The following is a 24427-nucleotide window of genomic DNA, read 5'->3' as shown; positions in this document are numbered from 1 at the left end:
GCCTTCAGCTCTGGCTTCAGTCCGGCCAAAAAAACGTCCGTCAGGGCAGCGTCATTCCACCCTGTCCGAGCCGCCAGGGTGCGGAATTCAAGGGCGTGCTCCGCTGCGCTGCGGCTGCCCTGGCGCAGCTGTAGCAGACTCTGTCCGCACGCTCTCCCTCTCCTAGGATGGTTAAACACCGCCTTGAATTCTTGAATGAAATTATCATAGTTAGTAACAAACGGTGCGTTGGCGGTGAGCTGGGCCGCGCCCCAGTCTAAAGCCTTCTCTTTCAGGCGTGACACCACGAACGCTACTTTTTCTCCGTCCCCGAGCTGCGGACCACTGGCGAAGTGCAGCTGGCACTGCACCAGAAAACCTTCGCAGCGCTCGGGATCCCCTCCATATGGCTCGGGAGGGGCGATGAGAGCTCTGGTCGGTCTGGTTCTCTCCGTGGTAGCCTGCACAGATAAACTCTGCATGCAAGTGGTGAGTGTCGCGAGAACCGCACGGAGCTCCTGGAGCTCCTGCTGCTGCTTACCTAGAGCCCTCCCCTGATGAGCAAGAATCTCCAGAGGGGAGGGCTCCTCGCCTCCGGCCGCTCCAGGCTGCACATTCTGTGACGCGGGAACAGAGGCGGCCGAAGGCGAGGGTTGTACAGAATGGTCTTTATTATCCATGCTGTTCAGTGTGCAAACAGAAAAGCTTCAATAGCCGAAACAAGGTACTAGCTACAAGAGAAGCCAGAGAGGTCCAGCGTAGAGCTCTGACGGGGCAATGTGCAGCACTGGACCGAACGACCTGCGGGGTATAAAAGGTGCACAACATAATTACCGACAGGTGTTAGTAATGTGGTGACTGGGACCGAGGGAGTGGTCTGGTGCTCGGGGGCGTGTGTGGTGAGGCAGTGCGAGCTGTGGCCTGCGCCCTCTGGTGGCGACCCGGCCTCCCCACCGTGACAATGATACTGTTGTCCACAACTTTAAATAAATTCTGCATGCAATGTATGGATTATATTCACATATAGCATAAAGCATATGGCTTTTTAAAAACTCATGAGCATTGTGTCCTGTGGTTTTATTTTCTTTCTTTGATGGCATGCTGAAATGAAATGACAAAATGCATTTTTAAGGTTTCCTGACTAGACAAGACTAACATTAATGTTAGACAGTAAGGCTGTGTCCCAAACAGCACACTCTGGAGCATTACATACTGCACTACTGAAAGCACTTCAAACGATGGTGTCCTTTTATTTATTTGTTTTATTTATAATATTTTATTTTTTACACATTCAGTGTAGTAGCACTCTGCAGTTTCGGACCTGGCCAGAGAGTAATGTAACTTTACATTTCAGAGAGCTTTCTGACAAGCGTTAATATTAGTATTAGTATTAGCGTTAGCTAACCCAAACCCTCCTAGTGTGTTACCATAACAGCACAGTACAATAAAGCTGTTTTATTGTCATATATATGGTTATATGGTTAGCTCTTCATTGCTCTTATCACCGACCTCGCATTTAACGCTAGCACAAACTACCCGCCGCTCCAGCGAGGTGAGAGCTCGGGTCAGTGACGCTATGAGTGCGGGATATTTCTGAACATCTCAACACAAGCCTTAAGAAAGCGAAAGACCCAGAGAGCGCCTGACAAGTTGCTAACAACAAACACAGCGCATGAATCGCGAACGCTGCCAAAACGCGCTTTTAGGGTTAAAGTTTTTAAACAGTTTCCGCTTTTTCTGTGGTTTACTTTTTGGATGGGACAAATCTACCTGTTTGTGATATTGGGTGGGACACGTCCCCCCCATCCCCCCCGGTTCCTACGCCAATGCATGAATAAATATCTCAATGTTGACCATATCTAATTTTTAAGTAAATTTTTCACATAGAGAAAATGCAAACAAAGATGTCCAACTGCAACAAAAACTATAGTTATTTACTGGTTTCTTATAGCTTAACCGTATATGTCAGTCCAGATATATCAGTCCAGACAAATATATCAGTCCAGAAGAAAGCACAATTTGTGGCGTATGATAATTTCTCAAAATGTTCGTATTTAGTTAAGAGGTTCATTTATTACAGTCTTCATTATTATTACTAACTTGCATTAAAATGCACAAATGTACTTTTTTCAACGCAGATATGAATAAACTGTAATGAGATTTGGTGACGTCACGGTAAACAAGCAGGACCCCGCCTCCCTGGTGACGTCACCCCGGGTGGGCGTGTCCACTCGTCACAGGATGTTATGAAAACACAGAGTCCATGTTTTCTGCTCAGTAGTGGTGGAGGGGGGTCGGGCTTTTGGCCGTTATAAAGACATGAAAACCAGAGAGCTATGGAGAATGATTTGTGTTGTTTAAATAGCACGGGGGATTTTGAGCGCTTAATGTCAAATACTGGGCACAGTGGGCAAGTTGAGAGGTAGGTAGAACTTTCCACTGAAGGCTGATGAAGTAATGTCTTCACCTCCACATGACCCGTCTCTTACATGAGCTAAACAGAATACAGATGTATTAAATACTTATGTATGTTGTGTTCTTCATATTGGACATAAACTGTTAAATTAATTCGTGTTTGCTGTAGTTATTTAAAATTTGTAATGGTTGTGCTGTTCTGTACCGCATGGACACTTCGAGGGGGACTGTTATTCAGTAGTGCGTGCATGTAATGGCCATGATCCTCATTAACCAGTTCACTGAAAAACTTCCCAACTAATATAATGCTATTTATATTTTTCCATCCATCTATAGATGCATATCACGGTTTTGAAAAAAGGACAGACGCTTTCAGTTGTGCAGTGCACTACTTGTTGCAGTAAATACCACTGTCCATTCTGCACACCTGAAGTGTACCGTCCTAACGAAAAATGTAATTTTATTAACGGTAAAAAAAAAAGAAATAGTACATATTTAAGAAATGTACTGTACTTTATTATGTTGGCAATCACAGATCATTATTCCTGTCCACTTTTACGTTTTCTTGTAAACTTAAAAAAATGTGTATTGTGTTATTTAAATAACATTCAAAGAACATTTTTATCTTTAAACGGTAAAAGGGTGAATTTATTGGATTTCTATTTCCTGGTCGGAAAACGTAAGCGACACGTAGGAACAGTTGGATTAGATGCAGCTCCGCCCACCCCCTGGACCGACCAAAAGAAACTATGGACGGTGGGAGGAGTTGGATCTAGATCCAGCTCCACCCCCTGGACTTTTGATTCTGCAGCGACTGGTACTTGGAAACTTCGGCGAGGTCTTCCACACAACTGAGAAAAATGGTTCATTTGGGACAAGAGTTGGTCACTCACTTTGGGTTTTGTAACTTTACATACCGTATACACAAGGTACAAAACACATTAAGTTCGTGCCTGCGTGAGTTGACTGTTTTTGTGCTTACACTATCGGGCTGGACTTCACCAGTGTTTCTATTAAAAGTGTATGTTCTAGTGATGCGGCTCTAATGGCTCTTCTTACTGTGGAGAGCCGGCTCTTTTCGGCTCCCAAACGGCTCCCCATATATATTTTTTTACATTATTAATTAATTAATAGATTAAACCTAATTTAATAACATTGTGTTTCATTATTGACATTGTTAAGCACTTGTGATGAGTAATGCAGCATAAAAATGCTTTATAAATAAAACTTTTATTATAACCAATTATTAAATTATCACAAAATAGCACCAAAATAGAACGCAATACAGCTTGGCCAATTGCCTGCCGTTTACTCAAAAAAAGTGGAGATAACTTTTTTTTTCAGTGTTTTCCCACCACATTATTAATTGAAAGCTGCGTGTGATTGGTCAGATGTGTGGAGCACACGCATGACATGCGGGCAGTGGAGACATTCTTTGCAGTGTTGTCCGAAACGATATGTGGTAGTATAAATAAACACCCCTCAAAAACAAGGGAAGGAACATTTACCTGAAAAAAATTAATGTTGCATTGTGTTCCAGGTTTGAAAAGTGCTAAAGTAGGCTAAAGCCTACTTGAAAATGTAACTGTATTTTGTTTCATACAAATAGCTGTCTGACTGAATTGATGTGATAAAAAAGCAAATTATTTCGAATAATTTCGAGTATATGTATAAATATTAAAGTTTAAGGTGCTGGAAAATATTGAAAATGGCCTTTTTCAATATTGAAAGTGACATACAAGTGCTTGAATTCCACCTTGTAAAGGTGTATGAACCCGGCATACATAACTTTGTTCATTGCGCTGAAGAGGTGCACGACCTCCTTCGCACGGCGGTCCTCACGCAGGGGCAGAGCCACCACGATTGCGTCATTTTCGGCGCACGGACCCTCGCGCTGGTCGCGACGCGCCAAGTATAAACTGGCACCGACTGAGGAAATAAACTCTCCGGTCTCTACCACTGGCAGAAGCAGAGCAATAGGTGCAAGGAGAGGGAGAGACAGTGAGGCACCGAAGGACAAATAAAAACGATGTTGGAAAAAAACTGTGGCACTGTGGCACTTGCAGAGCACAAGCACAATACTGAAGGAAAAAGCGGCTCCCAAATAGGATCCTAAAGAGGCTCCCATTGTGGAGCCGGTTCCAATCGTTCACTTCAAAGAGCCCGCTCTTAGAACCGGATCATTCGCGAATGACACATCACTACTCAGCAGTGTCAGTGTGCAACTGGCGACTCTCTCTCTTGACTTGTCACTCGTGGGATACAAACAGGGAGATATCATTAATGTGGCATTAGTATGGACAAGGCTTTTCCAGTTCGTGACTACTTGTATTAATAAGTGACACAGCTGCTGTATGTTTTCGTAGTCCGGCCCGGATTTTCTGGGACAAGCTGGGTTTTTTTTCTGATCTCCGGTGCATACCGTCAGCCCGGATCAGCTGGCCCAGTCCAACTCGTTCATGTGTTTACAGGCTCAGTCCGCGGCCGCAGTCCGCGGCAATGGCTCCTCCATGGGCTGAGTGAAACCACCGGCAGCCCACTAACCCATTGGGCCACCGGGGAAATCCCCGGTTGTAATGTATGCCAGTCCGCCCCTGCATTCATCCATCTCTGATTTGTTTTTCAGGTTTGTTGTTCCCACCATCAGCACTAATCTTGCGAGAACTGACACTGGCTACTGCAGGTTGACACTCTCGCGAGGCTAGCGACATAATTCATTTTGGAGAGGCACTTGAATGCTTTAAAAAATTATTATATTATATATATTATATCATAATGATTGTAACATGGTCAAGTCAAGTCAAATTTATTTACTTTACCCACACTTTACCCACAGTCACTTTAAAAATAACTTTAAGTACTCAGATTTATTTATTTGTTAGATTTACTTTTACTTGTCACGTTGAGGACCCCGGCCCCTCCCTTTTGGGCGTGTGTAAACGTTGTCCACGTGCTTTGTCTGCGTCAGTGGATCTCCGTGGTTATGGTTGTGTCATGTGATAATCCGTCTCACCTGTGAATCGTCTCGTAATCACATGGGGCTAATGTGGTTTGTCTATTTAATCTGCGTTCGCGCAGTGTCCTGTGCTCGTCGTTGTCTAAGGTTTACACGTTGCTGTGTGAGTATTTCTGTTATCCGTGCGCTATTGGGCAATCATTGTTGAAATTAAAGTGACGTCAGTGGAAAAGCAGGATTCCGTGTCTCATCCTTCGCCACAAGCCGTGTGTCACATTACTTTACTTATTCTATTTTATTTTTATTTTTACTGTACTCTACTCTAGTCATTTTTTTTTTATTACATTGTTGCTATTGGGGTTAAAAGTGGGACCCTGGGTTCTTAATTTCGTTCCACCTCATGTACCACATGTGATGTGAATGACAATAAAGTCTCCTTGAATCCTTGAATTTATTTATATAGCACTTTTTACAACACATCACAAAGCAGCTTTACAATTGTATGGGTCCAGATCCCTAATGAGCAAGTGGCGAGGAAAAACTCCCTATGATGGTGGGGATTAGGAAGAAACCTCGGGAGGACCAAGACTCAAAAGGGAACTAGTTGTAGTTCTAATTCCAGGCCAAGTAGTCACAGTCTCTTCAGTGCAGATGGTGAACTTCTGGTAGGAGTTGGCATCAGCACGTCCTCTGCGGCAATGGCACATCCAACCCGGGTATCAGCACATCCACTGGCAACCCAGACCATCTCCTAGGAGCTTGTATGGAATCGTCTTGGGTAGAAGCATGCAAGAAAAGATATAAAATACTAGTTGAGTATGTGAACATCAATTTAAACATCTGTTTATTTAAACATACATAGCTCACGTGCCAGCGATTAGCATGAGGCTCCGGCAAGCTAGTCATTGTGTGTACATGGTGTATTGTCATTGAATTTCAGTGAATAACACAAAAATGAATAAGTTCATAAAATGTGATTATTATTATTATTATTATTATTATTATTATTATTAAATGCCATAATATTATTTATAATCTCTCTAGGGCACAGGTTCGTTTACTAACCTTTCATTTCAGACTGCATTGCCTTGAACCATTTTTGCCATCTGCTCTTCTTTCTCGTCTCCTTCCCTCGGCCTGCAGAGCTCTGACTCTCTGGGTTGCTTCTGCCGGGGCAGGATGAGAGTTCTGCTGTATTAGCTGAGTTTTTCTCTTGGTCCTCTTGGACGCTGCTCTCCTGGCTCCTGCAGTGCTCATGGTTCTCATTCCAGGCCAAGTAGTCAGTCTCTTCAGTGCAGATGGTGAACCTCTGGTAGGAGTTGGCATCAGCACGTCCTCTGCGGCAATGGCACATCCAACCCGGGTATCAGCACATCCACTGGCAACCCAGACCATCTCCTAGGCGCATCTATGGAATCGTCTTGAGTAGAAACATGCAAGAAAAGATATAAAATACTAGTTGAGTATATGATCATCAATTTAAACAACCGTTTATTTAAACATACATAGCTCACGTGCCAGCGATTAGCATGAGGCTCCGGCAAGCTAGTCATGGTGTATACATGGTGTATTGTCACTGAATTTCAGTGAATAACACAAAAATGAATAAGTTCATGAAATTATTATTATTATTATTATTATTATTATTATTATTAAATGCCATAATATTATTTATAATCTCTCTAGGGCACAGGTACGTTTACTAACCTTTCATTTCAGATTGCATTGCCTTGAACAATTTTTGCCATCTGCTCTTCTTTCTCATCTCCTTCCCTTGATCCTCAGGTTTTCCATGTTTTTTCACAAACACTCTAGCCACCATTTGCTCCACCTTCAGGCGCCATGAAGCCTTATCCCTTCTCAAGTCTTTCTGATTTCTCTTCCTTTCATCCCCCATCCTCTTCATTTCTTGCTCTATTTGAAGAAGACGTTCTACATTCGACTTCATTTTTTTCACTTCTTTGTCCATCTTTTGCCGAAGTTCTTCTATTTCCTTCAGTCTTGCCTTTTCATTTTCTTCGTAGAAGTGGATCTCCTGCCTAAGCTTGATGTTCTCCAGCTCCTCCCTCTCTTTTTCCTCAGCCATCTTTCTGATCTCCTTTATATAATCCTCTTCCATTTGGTTCCTGTCCTTTACAATGACCCTCTTTTCATCCTCCAGTTCCTTATGTCTTTTCTTCATTTCTTCTCTCTCTCTTGCCCACTCCTTTTCTATCTCTCTGTTTTTTATTTTCTCTGTATTTTTTTTATCTGTGGCTTTCTCCATCATAGACATTATATTGTCAACTCTCTTATTGAACATCTCCTCATATTCACGTAGCGTCAGTGTGTCATCCATTGTTTGTTCCTGTCCACTTCTCAGATTTTCACTTTCCATCTCAATCTGTATAATGCAGTCCATCTTCTTTCTTATCCCACTCTCCACTGTCCACTACTGTGTTAATTCGTAGAATGTTCAGCTGTGATGCTGTACAATGTTTCCTCTTTCTCAACAAATATCTTACTGGTGTGGACTGCCTTGCCGTGCGGCCTTATATACGTTCGGTTATGTTGTGTTATGCCGTTACTATAGAAACGGAATCCCCCCCCCCCCCCCCACACCAACCCCCCCAACCCCCCCCCGTTGTATGAAAATAATGCCGTACACCGCGACTAATACGAGCACGATGCAGAGACATTTACAGCAGCACCACAGCTCAGTACTCAAATCAACATATCAACATATCTTACTTGAACAGAGACAGCACAGGAACGTCGGCAAGACGTTTATGCGATGCTCACAGTTACATCGTTAAAGCATTTGCGGCAGGTCGTTTGCTCACTGGCACGACGTCGCATAGACATCGTTACCTGATGTTCAAATGACGTCCATCTGCTTTCCGAAAGACGTTCGTCACCTGATGCTTTTAAGCGGTATTTACGATGTTTATGCGATGCTTACAGCTTCATCGTTAAAGCGTCTATACAGCTCGTTTGCTAATAGTCTTACCAACGTCGTTTTTGGATCAAGCCACGCGAGTCCGTTATTCCGTCGAGCGTTGTCGCGCAGTTTGATTTTTTTGTTCTTTAAAAGATCTTCACGCGAGCAGCAGTATTTATTCTTGTTCTGCATATAATCCCAGGTAGACACCACAACTAGCTAGATAAAGAAATAGTTGTTTGTGGAGTTTAATTCTATTTCCTGTTATTCAGGTTTTGCCTTTAAAATATTTAAATAGAGATATAAAGATGTAAAGAGACAGCCAGTTTACAATTTTGAAAAGTTGTATTAATTAATTCACATGCACAAACAAAAACGTAACAAATTCTAAAGTGTACATAAAATATTATTTTGAAAGTTGTATTTTAGAATCAATTTACATGCATAAACAAACTATTAGGCTACTAATAAATTATAAAATGTAAATAATCACATTAATAATATTATTAATAATAATAATGTTGTTGTTTAATTGAGCAGTCATGGCCTGGTGGTAGGGAACTGGTCTTGTGACCGGAGGGTCGTGGGTTCGATTCCCAGGCCTAAGGCCATGACTGAGGTGCCCTTGAGCAAGACACCTAACCCCAACTGCTCCCTGGGTACCGGGCTAGGGCTGCCCACTGCTCTGGGCACGTGTGCACCACAGCCCCCTAGTAAGTGTGAGTTCTAACTGCACAGATGGGCAAAAAGCAGTGAAAAATCACAATTGAAAAGAAAGAAATAAGAAAATTTGTGGAATTATGGTAAATTGCAAATAAATAAAGAAAATACTAAATGTTCTGTACTTATGTTTATTACTAGATAAATTCAAATTAAAGGACCCTTTATAAACTAAACAAGATATTCAATAATACATGATTGTGACGCGGGAACAGAGGCGGCCGAAGGCGAGGGTTGTACAGAATGGTCTTTATTATCCATGCTGTTCAGTGTGCAAACAGAAAAGCTTCAATAGCCGAAACAAGGTACTAGCTACAAGAGAAGCCAGAGAGGTCCAGCGTAGAGCTCTGACGGGGCAATGTGCAGCACTGGACCGAACGACCTGCGGGGTATAAAAGGTGCACAACATAATTACCGACAGGTGTTAGTAATGTGGTGACTGGGACCGAGGGAGTGGTCTGGTGCTCGAGGGCGTGTGTGGTGAGGCAGTGCGAGCTGTGGCCTGCGCCCTCTGGTGGCGACCCGGCCTCCCCACCGTGACAGAGCCCCTCCCCAAGGGCTCCTCCCGCCGACCACCACGAGGCCGCCCTGGTCTCCTCGGGGCCGGCCGGTCCGGATGCTCTCGGTGGAAGTCGGCGATGAGGGAGGAGCCCAGGACCTGGGAGGCCGGAATCCAAGAACGTTCCTCGGGACCGTAGCCAACCCAGTCCACCAGGTACTGCATCTTTCCCTTGCGACGTCGGGAGTCCACCAGCCGCTCCACAAGGTAGGCAGGACCGTCAGATAGCTGCAGCGGAGAGGGCGGCGCTGTCGTCACCACGTCCTCCAAGGGCCCCTGTCTGTACGGTTTTAAGGCGGACACGTGAAACGCGCGGGAAGCGCGTCGGTCTTCGGGCAGGCTGATCTTGTACGTCACTGGATTGACGCGCTTGAGGATGATGTAGGGACCCGCGTACTTCTCCCCTAGCTTACCCCTCCTACCCAGGCGTCCATCTCCGGTGGACACCCACACCTTGTCACCCACCTGGTAGGAGGGAGCCTCGCTCCTTCTGCGGTCCGCCTTATGTTTGAACCGTCTGATAGCTTCCCTCAGGCGCCGATGGGTGTCCTCCCACACCCTCTCGCTCCGTCTGCACCACTCCTCGACAACTGGCTGATCAGAGGAGGCGACGTTCCAGGGGTACAGAGGTGGTTGACGGCCGAACACGCACTCGAATGGCGTTTTCCCCGTGCTGGAATGGGTAAGGGAGTTTTGTGCGTATTCAGCCCATGGCAGCAGGGCGCACCACGTGTCTGTGTGCTCACTACAGTAAGCGCGCAGGAACCGTCCTACTTCCTGATTGGCGCGCTCCACCTGTCCGTTGGCCTGAGGGTGATATCCAGATGTTAGGCTGACAGTCACGTTCAGTTTAGACAGGAACTCCCGCCACACACGCGAGGTAAACTGCGGGCCCCTGTCCGACACAATATCCTCCGGCAGACCGAACTGCCGGAATATGTGCCGGAACAGAAGGTCCGCCGTCTCCCACGCGGTGGGCAGGCCAGGCAGAGGGAGGAACCGAACCATCTTTGAAAATCTGTCTATCACCACCAATATGACTGTGTTACCTTCGGATGGAGGGAGATCGGTGATGAAGTCAAGGGCGATGTGCGTCCACGGCTGTTCTGGCACAGGGAGAGGAAGGAGCTTGCCCGCTGGAGGAGTCCTCGGCACCTTGCTACGCGCACACACAGCGCAGGAGGCTACGTGGTTCAACACGTCACGGTGTAACCCAGGCCACCAATACCTGGCTCCTAATAACTGGGCTGTCTTGGAAGCCCCGGGGTGTCCTGTTCCCACCGACGTGTGTGCCCAGTTGATAAGGGCAGTGCGCTGTGCGGGAGGCACGTACCTGCGGTGCGGTGGACAGCTCGGATGTGGATTAGCTGCAGCAATCGCCCTGTCAATCTCCCAATCCACAGTTCCCAGGAAACACTCAGGGCTTATCACCGGCTCATCACTGGTGGAGTCCTTACTGCCCGGGAAGGACCTGGATAATGCATCTGCTCGCTGGTTCTTCTCCCCAGGCCGGTAAGTAACCTGGAAGCGGAACCTGGAGAAGAACAGTGACCACCGAGCTTGGCGAGCGTTCATGCGTTTGGTGGTTTTTATGTATTCGAGGTTCTTATGGTCGGTGACGACTGTAAAAGGGTGTCTCGCCCCCTCGAGCCAGTGACGCCACTCGCCGAAAGCCTTGCGCATAGCTAGCAGCTCACGGTCGCCCACACCGTAGTTACGTTCCGCTGCGGTTAGCTTTTTGGAATAGAAGGCTATCGGTCTGAGCGAGCTGTTTTTCTTCGGGCGTTGAGACAGCACAGCACCTACACCAACGTTGGAGGCGTCTATCTCCACTATGAACGGCTTGTTGGGATCGGGTTGGTGTAGTACGGGCGCTTGTATAAAAGCCTTCTTAAGGTCGCCAAACGCCCTCGTAGCCTCTGTTGTCCAGCTCAACTTTTTTCTTCCCCCCCGTAACAGATCAGTAAGTGGCCTCGCGATTTGGCTATACCCGCGAATGAACCGCCTGTAAAAATTTGCGAAGCCCAGAAACCTCTGAAGCTCGCACCGCGTGTGAGGCTGAGTCCATTTCACGACCGCATCCACCTTACCTGACTGCATGTGAACGGAGCCTGGCCTGATGGTGTAACCCAGGAAGTTCACCTCGCAAAGGTGGAACTCGCACTTCTCCAGCTTGCAATATAGGTTATTGCGCAGGAGCGTGCCCAGGACAGCGCGCACATCACGCACGTGTTGGTCCGGGGTTTGTGAATAGATCAAAATATCATCAATATAGGCGACAACACATCCATTCAAATATTCCCTCAGGACCTCGTTAATAAACGCCTGGAAGAACGACGGAGCCGACGCCAAGCCGTAGGGCAAGACGCGGTACTCGTAATGCCCGGTCGTAGTGCTAAACGCCGTCTTCCACTCATCCCCCTTGCGAATGCGGATGAGATTGTAGGCGCTGCGTAGATCGAGTTTAGTGAAAATTCTCGCTGACCGCAACTGCTCTAGTGCCGAAGGCACCAGCGGCAGCGGGTAGGAGAAATTCACTAAGAGGGAATTGAGCCCTCGATAATCCACGCATGGCCTCAACCCCCCATCCTTTTTCTTAACGAAAAAGACGCTGGCTGAGGCAGGCGAAGTGGAGGGAGTGATATAACCTTGTGCGAGTGCCTCCTTAATATACTGATCCATTACCTTCTCCTCCTCTTGTGACAGCGGGTAGACGCGACCGCGCGGAGGAGTGGAACCGGGCTTAAGCGTGACGTGACAGTCCCAAGAACGGTGAGGGGGAAGCTGTGCAGCTTTGGAGGAACTGAAAACCTCTGCCAGGTCCTTATATGGAGCAGGGATAACCTGGTTGGTCTTGATGTTAGGGCTCTCGATGCTGGTGGATTGAGCAAACACACGGGGAGAGGACCGAGCGCCCCGCAGAGGCGCAACCCATTTTAACAGGCTTCCCTTATTCCAGTCTATCACCGGGTTGTGCAATCTTAACCAGGGGAGACCTAACGTGAGTGGGTGACGTGTGTAGGGGAGGATGTAAAAACTAATCTGCTCCTGGTGACCTTGTATGACTAGTGTAACAGGTGCAGTGCGAAAACATATAAATCCCCCGCCCACAGGCCGTCCGTCCAGTGCCCGCACGCGTCGAGGTTCCGCCAGTCGTTTCAGTGGCACACCCAGCCGATCCGCTACGCTTCTCCTCATGATGTTCCCCGAGGCTCCCGAGTCCACTAGGGCAAAGAGATCCAGAGACACCTCCCCGTGAGACACTGAGACCTGCCACGTCAATAAATTGCCCAATAAGGAATTACTCACCCGAGCCCGTCCCCTCCTGAAGCCGGTGTTCCTCCGGAGGGGAGCGGTCTCGCCCATCTCCATGGGTTCAGCGGCAGTCGTCTCACGGGGTGGTGCCGACACGGGAACCTGCGGGGTGACGGATAGAGAAGCGCCTCCCTTTCTCTCTTGGAGGAGTCGGTCAAACGTGATGGCTAGGTGTACCACCTGGTTGAACCCCAGCTCCTCTGGCCGACAGGATAACTCTGCCTTCAGCTCTGGCTTCAGTCCGGCCAAAAAAACGTCCGTCAGGGCAGCGTCATTCCACCCTGTCCGAGCCGCCAGGGTGCGGAATTCAAGGGCGTGCTCCGCTGCGCTGCGGCTGCCCTGGCGCAGCTGTAGCAGACTCTGTCCGCACGCTCTCCCTCTCCTAGGATGGTTAAACACCGCCTTGAATTCTTGAATGAAATTATCATAGTTAGTAACAAACGGTGCGTTGGCGGTGAGCTGGGCCGCGCCCCAGTCTAAAGCCTTCTCTTTCAGGCGTGACACCACGAACGCTACTTTTTCTCCGTCCCCGAGCTGCGGACCACTGGCGAAGTGCAGCTGGCACTGCACCAGAAAACCTTCGCAGCGCTCGGGATCCCCTCCATATGGCTCGGGAGGGGCGATGAGAGCTCTGGTCGGTCTGGTTCTCTCCGTGGTAGCCTGCACAGATAAACTCTGCATGCAAGTGGTGAGTGTCGCGAGAACCGCACGGAGCTCCTGGAGCTCCTGCTGCTGCTTACCTAGAGCCCTCCCCTGATGAGCAAGAATCTCCAGAGGGGAGGGCTCCTCGCCTCCGGCCGCTCCAGGCTGCACATTCTGTGACGCGGGAACAGAGGCGGCCGAAGGCGAGGGTTGTACAGAATGGTCTTTATTATCCATGCTGTTCAGTGTGCAAACAGAAAAGCTTCAATAGCCGAAACAAGGTACTAGCTACAAGAGAAGCCAGAGAGGTCCAGCGTAGAGCTCTGACGGGGCAATGTGCAGCACTGGACCGAACGACCTGCGGGGTATAAAAGGTGCACAACATAATTACCGACAGGTGTTAGTAATGTGGTGACTGGGACCGAGGGAGTGGTCTGGTGCTCGGGGGCGTGTGTGGTGAGGCAGTGCGAGCTGTGGCCTGCGCCCTCTGGTGGCGACCCGGCCTCCCCACCGTGACAATGATACTGTTGTCCACAACTTCAAATAAATTCTGCATGCAATGTATGGATTATATTCACATATAGCATAAAGCATATGGCTTTTTAAAAACTCATGAGCATTGTGTCCTGTGGTTTTATTTTCTTTCTTTGATGGCATGCTGAAATGAAATGACAAAATGCATTTTTAAGGTTTCCTGACTAGACAAGACTAACATTAATGTTAGACAGTAAGGCTGTGTCCCAAACAGCACACTCTGGAGCATTACATACTGCACTACTGAAAGCACTTCAAACGATGGTGTCCTTTTATTTATTTGTTTTATTTATAATATTTTATTTTTTACACATTCAGTGTAGTAGCACTCTGCAGTTTCGGACCTGGCCAGAGAGTAATGTAACTTTACATTTCAGAGAGCTTTCTGAGAAGCGTTAATATTAGTATTAGTATTAGCGTTAGCTAACCCAAACCCTCCTAGTGTGTTACCATAACAGCACAGTACAATAAAGCTGTTTTATTGTCATATATATGGTTATATGGTTAGCTCTTCATTGCTCTTATCACCGACCTCGCATTTAACGCTAGCACAAACTACCCGCTGCTCCAGCGAGGTGAGAGCTCGGGTCAGTGACGCTATGAGTGCGGGATATTTCTGAACATCTCAACACAAGCCTTAAGAAAGCGAAAGACCCAGAGAGCGCCTGACAAGTTGCTAACAACAAACACAGCGCATGAATCGCGAACGCTGCCAAAACGCGCTTTTAGGGTTAAAGTTTTTAAACAGTTTCCGCTTTTTCTGTGGTTTACTTTTTGGATGGGACAAATCTACCTGTTTGTGATATTGGGTGGGACACGTCCCCCCCATCCCCCCCGGTTCCTACGCCAATGCATGAATAAATATCTCAATGTTGACCATATCTAATTTTTAAGTAAATTTTTCACATAGAGAAAATGCAAACAAAGATGTCCAACTGCAACAAAAACTATAGTTATTTACTGGTTTCTTATAGCTTAACCGTATATGTCAGTCCAGATATATCAGTCCAGACAAATATATCAGTCCAGAAGAAAGCACAATTTGTGGCGTATGATAATTTCTCAAAATGTTCGTATTTAGTTAAGAGGTTCATTTATTACAGTCTTCATTATTATTACTAACTTGCATTAAAATGCACAAATGTACTTTTTTCAACGCAGATATGAATAAACTGTAATGAGATTTGGTGACGTCACGGTAAACAAGCAGGACCCCGCCTCCCTGGTGACGTCACCCCGGGTGGGCGTGTCCACTCGTCACAGGATGATATGAAAACACAGAGTCCATGTTTTCTGCTCAGTAGTGGTGGAGGGGGGTCAGGCTTTTGGCCGTTATAAAGACATGAAAACCAGAGAGCTATGGAGAATGATTTGTGTTGTTTAAATAGCACGGGGGATTTTGAGCGCTTAATGTCAAATACTGGGCACAGTGGGCAAGTTGAGAGGTAGGTAGAACTTTCCACTGAAGGCTGATGAAGTAATGTCTTCACCTCCACATGACCCGTCTCTTACATGAGCTAAACAGAATACAGATGTATTAAATACTTATGTATGTTGTGTTCTTCATATTGGACATAAACTGTTAAATTAATTCGTGTTTGCTGTAGTTATTTAAAATTTGTAATGGTTGTGCTGTTCTGTACCGCATGGACACTTCGAGGGGGACTGTTATTCAGTAGTGCGTGCATGTAATGGCCATGATCCTCATTAACCAGTTCACTGAAAAACTTCCCAACTAATATAATGCTATTTATATTTTTCCATCCATCTATAGATGCATATCACGGTTTTGAAAAAAGGACAGACGCTTTCAGTTGTGCAGTGCACTACTTGTTGCAGTAAATACCACTGTCCATTCTGCACACCTGAAGTGTACCGTCCTAACGAAAAATGTAATTTTATTAACGGTAAAAAAAAAAGAAATAGTACATATTTAAGAAATGTACTGTACTTTATTATGTTGGCAATCACAGATCATTATTCCTGTCCACTTTTACGTTTTCTTGTAAACTTAAAAAAATGTGTATTGTGTTATTTAAATAACATTCAAAGAACATTTTTATCTTTAAACGGTAAAAGGGTGAATTTATTGGATTTCTATTTCCTGGTCGGAAAACGTAAGCGACACGTAGGAACAGTTGGATTAGATGCAGCTCCGCCCACCCCCTGGACCGACCAAAAGAAACTATGGACGGTGGGAGGAGTTGGATCTAGATCCAGCTCCACCCCCTGGACTTTTGATTCTGCAGCGACTGGTACTTGGAAACTTCGGCGAGGTCTTCCACACAACTGAGAAAAATGGTTCATTTGGGACAAGAGTTGGTCACTCACTTTGGGTTTTGTAACTTTACATACCGTATACACAAGGTACAAAACACATTAAGTTCGTGCCTGCGTGAGTTGACTGTTTTTGTGCTTACACTATCGGGCTGGACTTCACCAGTGTTTCTATTAAAAGTGTATGTTCTAGTGATGCGGCTCTAATGGCTCTTCTTACTGTGGAGAGCCGGCTCTTTTCGGCTCCCAAACGGCTCCCCATATATATTTTTTTACATTATTAATTAATTAATAGATTAAACCTAATTTAATAACATTGTGTTTCATTATTGACATTGTTAAGCACTTGTGATGAGTAATGCTGCATAATTTATCACAAAATAGCACCAAAATAGAACGCAATACAGCTTGGCCAATTGCCTGCCGTTTCCACAAAAAAAGTGGAGATAACTTTTTTTTTCAGTGTTTTCCCACCACATTATTAATTGAAAGCTGCGTGTGATTGGTCAGATGTGTGGAGCACACGCATGACATGCGGGCAGTGGAGACATTCTTTGCAGTGTTGTCCGAAACGATATGTGGTAGTATAAATAAACACCCCTCAAAAACAAGGGAAGGAACATTTACCTGAAAAAAATTAATGTTGCATTGTGTTGTTCCAGGTTTGAAAAGTGCTAAAGTAGGCTAAAGCCTACTTGAAAATGTAACTGTATTTTGTTTCATACAAATAGCTGTCTGACTGAATTGATGTGATAAAAAAGCAAATTATTTCGAATAATTTCGAGTATATGTATAAATATTAAAGTTTAAGGTGCTGGAAAATATTGAAAATGGCCTTTTTCAATATTGAAAGTGACATACAAGTGCTTGAATTCCACCTTGTAAAGGTGTATGAACCCGGCATACATAACTTTGTTCATTGCGCTGAAGAGGTGCACGACCTCCTTCGCATGGCGGTCCTCACGCAGGGGCGGAGCCACCACGATTGCGTCATTTTCGGCGCACGGACCCTCGCGCTGGTCGCGACGCGCCAAGTATGAACTGGCACCGACTGAGGAAATAAACTCTCCGGTCTCTACCACTGGCAGAAGCAGAGCAATAGGTGCAAGGAGAGGGAGAGACAGTGAGGCACCGAAGGACAAATAAAAACGATGTTGGAAAAAAACTGTGGCACTGTGGCACTTGCAGAGCACAAGCACAATACTGAAGGAAAAAGCGGCTCCCAAATAGGATCCTAAAGAGGCTCCCATTGTGGAGCCGGTTCCAATCGTTCACTTCAAAGAGCCCGCTCTTAGAACCGGATCATTCGCGAATGACACATCACTACTCAGCAGTGTCAGTGTGCAACTGGCGACTCTCTCTCTTGACTTGTCACTCGTGGGATACAAACAGGGAGATATCATTAATGTGGCATTAGTATGGACAAGACTTTTCCAGTTCGTGACTACTTGTATTAATAAGTGACACAGCTGCTGTATGTTTTCGTAGTCCGGCCCGGATTTTCTGGGACAAGCTGGGTTTTTTTTCTGATCTCCGGTGCATACCGTCAGCCCGGATCAGCTGGCCCAGTCCAACTCGTTCATGTGTTTACAGGCTCAGTCCGCGGCCGCAGTGCGCGGCAATGGCTCCTCCATGGGCTGAGTGAAACCACCGGCAGCCCACTAACCCATTGGGCCACCGGGGAAATCCCCGGTTGTAATGTATGCCAGTCCGCCCCTGCATTCATCCATCTCTGATTTGTTTTTCAGGTTTGTTGTTCCCACCATCAGCGCTAATCTTGCGAGAACTGACACTGGCTACTGCAGGTTGACACTCTCGCGAGGCTAGCGACATAATTCATTTTGGAGAGGCACTTGAATGCTTTAAAAAATTATTATATTATATATATTATATCATAATGATTGTAACATGGTCAAGTCAAGTCAAATTTATTTACTTTACCCACACTTTACCCACAGTCACTTTAAAAATAACTTTAAGTACTCAGATTTATTTATTTGTTAGATTTACTTTTACTTGTCACGTTGAGGACCCCGGCCCCTCCCTTTTGGGCGTGTGTAAACGTTGTCCACATGCTTTGTCTGCGTCAGTGGATCTCCGTGGTTATGGTTGTGTCATGTGATAATCCGTCTCACCTGTGAATCGTCTCGTAATCACATGGGGCTAATGTGGTTTGTCTATTTAATCTGCGTTCGCGCAGTGTCCTGTGCTCGTCGTTGTCTAAGGTTTACACGTTGCTGTGTATTTCTGTTATCCGTGCGCTATTGGGCAATCATTGTTGAAATTAAAGTGACGTCAGTGGAAAAGCAGGATTCCGTGTCTCATCCTTCGCCACAAGCCGTGTGTCACATTACTTCACTTATTCTATTTTATTTTTATTTTTACTGTACTCTACTCTAGTCATTTTTTTTTTATTACATTGTTGCTATTGGGGTTAAAAGTGGGACCCTGGGTTCTTAATTTCGTTCCACCTCATGTACCACATGTGATGTGAATGACAATAAAGTCTCCTTGAATCCTTGAATTTATTTATATAGCGCTTTTTACAACACATCACAAAGCAGCTTTACAATTGTATGGGTCCAGATCCCTAATGAGCAAGTGGCGAGGAAAAACTCCCTATGATGGTGGGGATTAGGAAGAAACCTCGGGAGGACCAAGACTCAAAAGGGAACTAGTTGTAGTTCTAATTCCAGGCCAAGTAGTCACAGTCTCTTCAGTGCAGATGGTGAACTTCTGGTAGGAGTTGGCATCAGCACGTCCTCTGCGGCAATGGCACATCCAACCCGGGTATCAGCACATCCACTGGCAACCCAGACCATCTCCTAGGAGCTTGTATGGAATCGTCTTGGGTAGAAGCATGCAAGAAAAGATATAAAATACTAGTTGAGTATGTGAACATCAATTTAAACAACTGTTTATTTAAACATACATAGCTCACGTGCCAGCGATTAGCATGAGGCTCCGGCAAGCTAGTCATTGTGTGTACATGGTGTATTGTCATTGAATTTCAGTGAATAACACAAAAATGAATAAGTTCATAAAATGTGATTATTATTATTATTATTATTATTAAATGCCATAATATTATTTATAATCTCTCTAGGGCACAGGTTCGTTTACTAACCTTTCATTTCAGATTGCATTGCCTTGAACCATTTTTGCCATCTGCTCTTCTTTCTCGTCTCCTTCCCTCGGCCTGCAGAGCTCTGACTCTCTGGGTTGCTTCTGCCGGGGCAGGATGAGAGTTCTGCTGTATTAGCTGAGTTTTTCTCTTGGTCCTCTTGGACGCTGCTCTCCTGGCTCCTGCAGTGCTCATGGTTCTCATTCCAGGCCAAGTAGTCAGTCTCTTCAGTGCAGATGGTGAACCTCTGGTAGGAGTTGGCATCAGCACGTCCTCTGCGGCAATGGCACATCCAACCCGGGTATCAGCACATCCACTGGCAACCCAGACCATCTCCTAGGCGCATCTATGGAATCGTCTTGAGTAGAAACATGCAAGAAAAGATATAAAATACTAGTTGAGTATATGATCATCAATTTAAACAACCGTTTATTTAAACATACATAGCTCACGTGCCAGCGATTAGCATGAGGCTCCGGCAAGCTAGTCATGGTGTATACATGGTGTATTGTCACTGAATTTCAGTGAATAACACAAAAATGAATAAGTTCATGAAATTATTATTATTATTATTATTATTAAATGCCATAATATTATTTATAATCTCTCTAGGGCACAGGTACGTTTACTAACCTTTCATTTCAGATTGCATTGCCTTGAACAATTTTTGCCATCTGCTCTTCTTTCTCATCTCCTTCCCTTGATCCTCAGGTTTTCCATGTTTTTTCACAAACACTCTAGCCACCATTTGCTCCACCTTCAGGCGCCATGAAGCCTTATCCCTTCTCAAGTCTTTCTGATTTCTCTTCCTTTCATCCCCCATCCTCTTCATTTCTTGCTCTATTTGAAGAAGACGTTCTACATTCGACTTCATTTTTTTCACTTCTTTGTCCATCTTTTGCCGAAGTTCTTCTATTTCCTTCAGTCTTGCCTTTTCATTTTCTTCGTAGAAGTGGATCTCCTGCCTAAGCTTGATGTTCTCCAGCTCCTCCCTCTCTTTTTCCTCAGCCATCTTTCTGATCTCCTTTATATAATCCTCTTCCATTTGGTTCCTGTCCTTTACAATGACCCTCTTTTCATCCTCCAGTTCCTTATGTCTTTTCTTCATTTCTTCTCTCTCTCTTGCCCACTCCTTTTCTATCTCTCTGTTTTTTATTTTCTCTGTATTTTTTTTATCTGTGGCTTTCTCCATCATAGACATTATATTGTCAACTCTCTTATTGAACATCTCCTCATATTCACGTAGCGTCAGTGTGTCATCCATTGTTTGTTCCTGTCCACTTCTCAGATTTTCACTTTCCATCTCAATCTGTATAATGCAGTCCATCTTCTTTCTTATCCCACTCTCCACTGTCCACTACTGTGTTAATTCGTAGAATGTTCAGCTGTGATGCTGTACAATGTTTCCTCTTTCTCAACAAATATCTTACTGGTGTGGACTGCCTTGCCGTGCGGCCTTATATACGTTCGGTTATGTTGTGTTATGCCGTTACTATAGAAACGGAACCCCCCCCCCCCCACACCAACCCCCCCAACCCCCCCGTTGTATGAAAATAATGCCGTACACCGCGACTAATACGAGCACGATGCAGAGACATTTACAGCAGCACCACAGCTCAGTACTCAAATCAACATATCAACATATCTTACTTGAACAGAGACAGCACAGGAACGTCGACAAGACGTTTATGCGATGCTCACAGTTACATCGTTAAAGCATTTGCGGCAGGTCGTTTGCTCACTGGCACGACGTCGCATAGACATCGTTACCTGATGTTCAAATGACGTCCATCTGCTTTCCGAAAGACGTTCGTCACCTGATGCTTTTAAGCGGTATTTACGATGTTTATGCGATGCTTACAGCTTCATCGTCAAAGCGTCTATACAGCTCGTTTGCTAATAGTCTTACCAACGTCGTTTTTGGATCAAGCCACGCGAGTCCGTTATTCCGTCGAGCGTTGTCGCGCAGTTTGATTTTTTTGTTCTTTTAAAGATCTTCACGCGAGCAGCAGTATTTATTCTTGTTCTGCATATAATCCCAGGTAGACACCACAACTAGCTAGATAAAGAAATAGTTGTTTGTGGAGTTTAATTCTATTTCCTGTTATTCAGGTTTTGCCTTTAAAATATTTAAATAGAGATATAAAGATGTAAAGAGACAGCCAGTTTACAATTTTGAAAAGTTGTATTAATTAATTCACATGCACAAACAAAAACGTAACAACTTCTAAAGTGTACATAAAATATTATTTTGAAAGTTGTATTTTAGAATCAATTTACATGCATAAACAAACTATTAGGCTACTAATAAATTATAAAATGTAAATAATCACATTAATAATATTATTAATAATAATAATATTGTTGTTTAATTGAGCAGTCATGGCCTGGTGGTAGGGAACTGGTCTTGTGACCGGAGGGTCGTGGGTTCGATTCCCAGGCCTAAGGCCATGACTGAGGTGCCCTTGAGCAAGGCACCTAACCCCAACTGCTCCCTGGGTACCGGGCTAGGGCTGCCCACTGCTCTGGGCACGTGTGCACCACAGCCCCCTAGTAATCATTAGTGTGTGTTCTAACTGCACAGATGGGCAAAAAGCAGTGAAAAATCACAATTGAAAAGAAAGAAATAAGAAAATTTGTGGAATTATGGTAAATTGCAAATAAATAAAGAAAATACAAAATGTTCTGTACTTATGTTTATTACTAGATAAATTCAAATTAAAGGACCCTTTATAAACTAAACAAGATATTCAATAATACATGATACTGTTGTCCACAACTTTAAATAAATTCTGCATGCAATGTATGGATTATATTCACATATAGCATAAAGCATATGGCTTTTTAAAAACTCATGAGCATTGTGTCCTGTGGTTTTATTTTCTTTCTTTGATGGCATGCTGAAATGAAATGACAAAATGCATTTTTAAGGTTTCCTGACTAGACAAGACTAACATTAATGTTAGACAGTAAGGCTGTGTCCCAAACAGCACACTCTGGAGCATTACATACTGCACTACTGAAAGCACTTCAAACGATGGTGTCCTTTTATTTATTTGTTTTATTTATAATATTTTATTTTTTACACATTCAGTGTAGTAGCACTCTGCAGTTTCGGACCTGGCCAGAGAGTAATGTAACTTTACATTTCAGAGAGCTTTCTGACAAGCGTTAATATTAGTATTAGTATTAGCGTTAGCTAACCCAAACCCTCCTAGTGTGTTACCATAACAGCACAGTACAATAAAGCTGTTTTATTGTCATATATATGGTTATATGGTTAGCTCTTCATTGCTCTTATCACCGACCTCGCATTTAACGCTAGCACAAACTACCCGCCGCTCCAGCGAGGTGAGAGCTCGGGTCAGTGACGCTATGAGTGCGGGATATTTCTGAACATCTCAACACAAGCCTTAAGAAAGCGAAAGACCCAGAGAGCGCCTGACAAGTTGCTAACAACAAACACAGCGCATGAATCGCGAACGCTGCCAAAACGCGCTTTTAGGGTTAAAGTTTTTAAACAGTTTCCGCTTTTTCTGTGGTTTACTTTTTGGATGGGACAAATCTACCTGTTTGTGATATTGGGTGGGACACGTCCCCCCCATCCCCCCCGGTTCCTACGCCAATGCATGAATAAATATCTCAATGTTGACCATATCTAATTTTTAAGTAAATTTTTCACATAGAGAAAATGCAAACAAAGATGTCCAACTGCAACAAAAACTATAGTTATTTACTGGTTTCTTATAGCTTAACCGTATATGTCAGTCCAGATATATCAGTCCAGACAAATATATCAGTCCAGAAGAAAGCACAATTTGTGGCGTATGATAATTTCTCAAAATGTTCGTATTTAGTTAAGAGGTTCATTTATTACAGTCTTCATTATTATTACTAACTTGCATTAAAATGCACAAATGTACTTTTTTCAACGCAGATATGAATAAACTGTAATGAGATTTGGTGACGTCACGGTAAACAAGCAGGACCCCGCCTCCCTGGTGACGTCACCCCGGGTGGGCGTGTCCACTCGTCACAGGATGTTATGAAAACACAGAGTCCATGTTTTCTGCTCAGTAGTGGTGGAGGGGGATCGGGCTTTTGGCCGTTATAAAGACATGAAAACCAGAGAGCTATGGAGAATGATTTGTGTTGTTTAAATAGCACGGGGGATTTTGAGCGCTTAATGTCAAATACTGGGCACAGTGGGCAAGTTGAGAGGTAGGTAGAACTTTCCACTGAAGGCTGATGAAGTAATGTCTTCACCTCCACATGACCCGTCTCTTACATGAGCTAAACAGAATACAGATGTATTAAATACTTATGTATGTTGTGTTCTTCATATTGGACATAAACTGTTAAATTAATTCGTGTTTGCTGTAGTTATTTAAAATTTGTAATGGTTGTGCTGTTCGGTACCGCATGGACACTTCGAGGGGGACTGTTATTCAGTAGTGCGTGCATGTAATGGCCATGATCCTCATTAACCAGTTCACTGAAAAACTTCCCAACTAATATAATGCTATTTATATTTTTCCATCCATCTATAGATGCATATCACGGTTTTGAAAAAAGGACAGACGCTTTCAGTTGTGCAGTGCACTACTTGTTGCAGTAAATACCACTGTCCATTCTGCACACCTGAAGTGTACCGTCCTAACGAAAAATGTAATTTTATTAACGGTAAAAAAAAAAGAAATAGTACATATTTAAGAAATGTACTGTACTTTATTATGTTGGCAATCACAGATCATTATTCCTGTCCACTTTTACGTTTTCTTGTAAACTAAAAAAAATGTGTATTGTGTTATTTAAATAACATTCAAAGAACATTTTTATCTTTAAACGGTAAAAGGGTGAATTTATTGGATTTCTATTTCCTGGTCGGAAAACGTAAGCGACACGTAGGAACAGTTGGATTAGATGCAGCTCCGCCCACCCCCTGGACCGACCAAAAGAAACTATGGACGGTGGGAGGAGTTGGAT

At 44.5% G+C, this 24427-nt stretch overlaps 2 long non-coding RNA genes across 2 annotated transcripts; both read right to left on the bottom strand.

The window, feature by feature from the left end:
• Positions 1-5788: 5788 nt before the first annotated feature.
• Positions 5789-7900, bottom strand: LOC143480851 (uncharacterized). The gene is made up of 3 exons (XR_013121902.1): positions 7058-7900; positions 6416-6770; positions 5789-6123 (listed from the first exon to the last, which is right to left on the bottom strand). It is a non-coding gene; the product is annotated as an uncharacterized LOC143480851 (long non-coding RNA).
• A 10941-nt stretch (positions 7901-18841) lies between these two features.
• LOC143480897 (uncharacterized) lies at positions 18842-20917 on the bottom strand. The gene is made up of 3 exons (XR_013121909.1): positions 20075-20917; positions 19445-19799; positions 18842-19164 (listed from the first exon to the last, which is right to left on the bottom strand). It is a non-coding gene; the product is annotated as an uncharacterized LOC143480897 (long non-coding RNA).
• Positions 20918-24427: the final 3510 nt, after the last annotated feature.

The sequence above is a fragment of the Brachyhypopomus gauderio genome, chromosome 17 (genome assembly GCF_052324685.1).
Source record: "Brachyhypopomus gauderio isolate BG-103 chromosome 17, BGAUD_0.2, whole genome shotgun sequence".
NCBI classification, from domain to species: Eukaryota; Metazoa; Chordata; class Actinopteri; order Gymnotiformes; family Hypopomidae; genus Brachyhypopomus; species Brachyhypopomus gauderio.
This window is presented reverse-complemented; position numbering and strand designations above follow the sequence as displayed.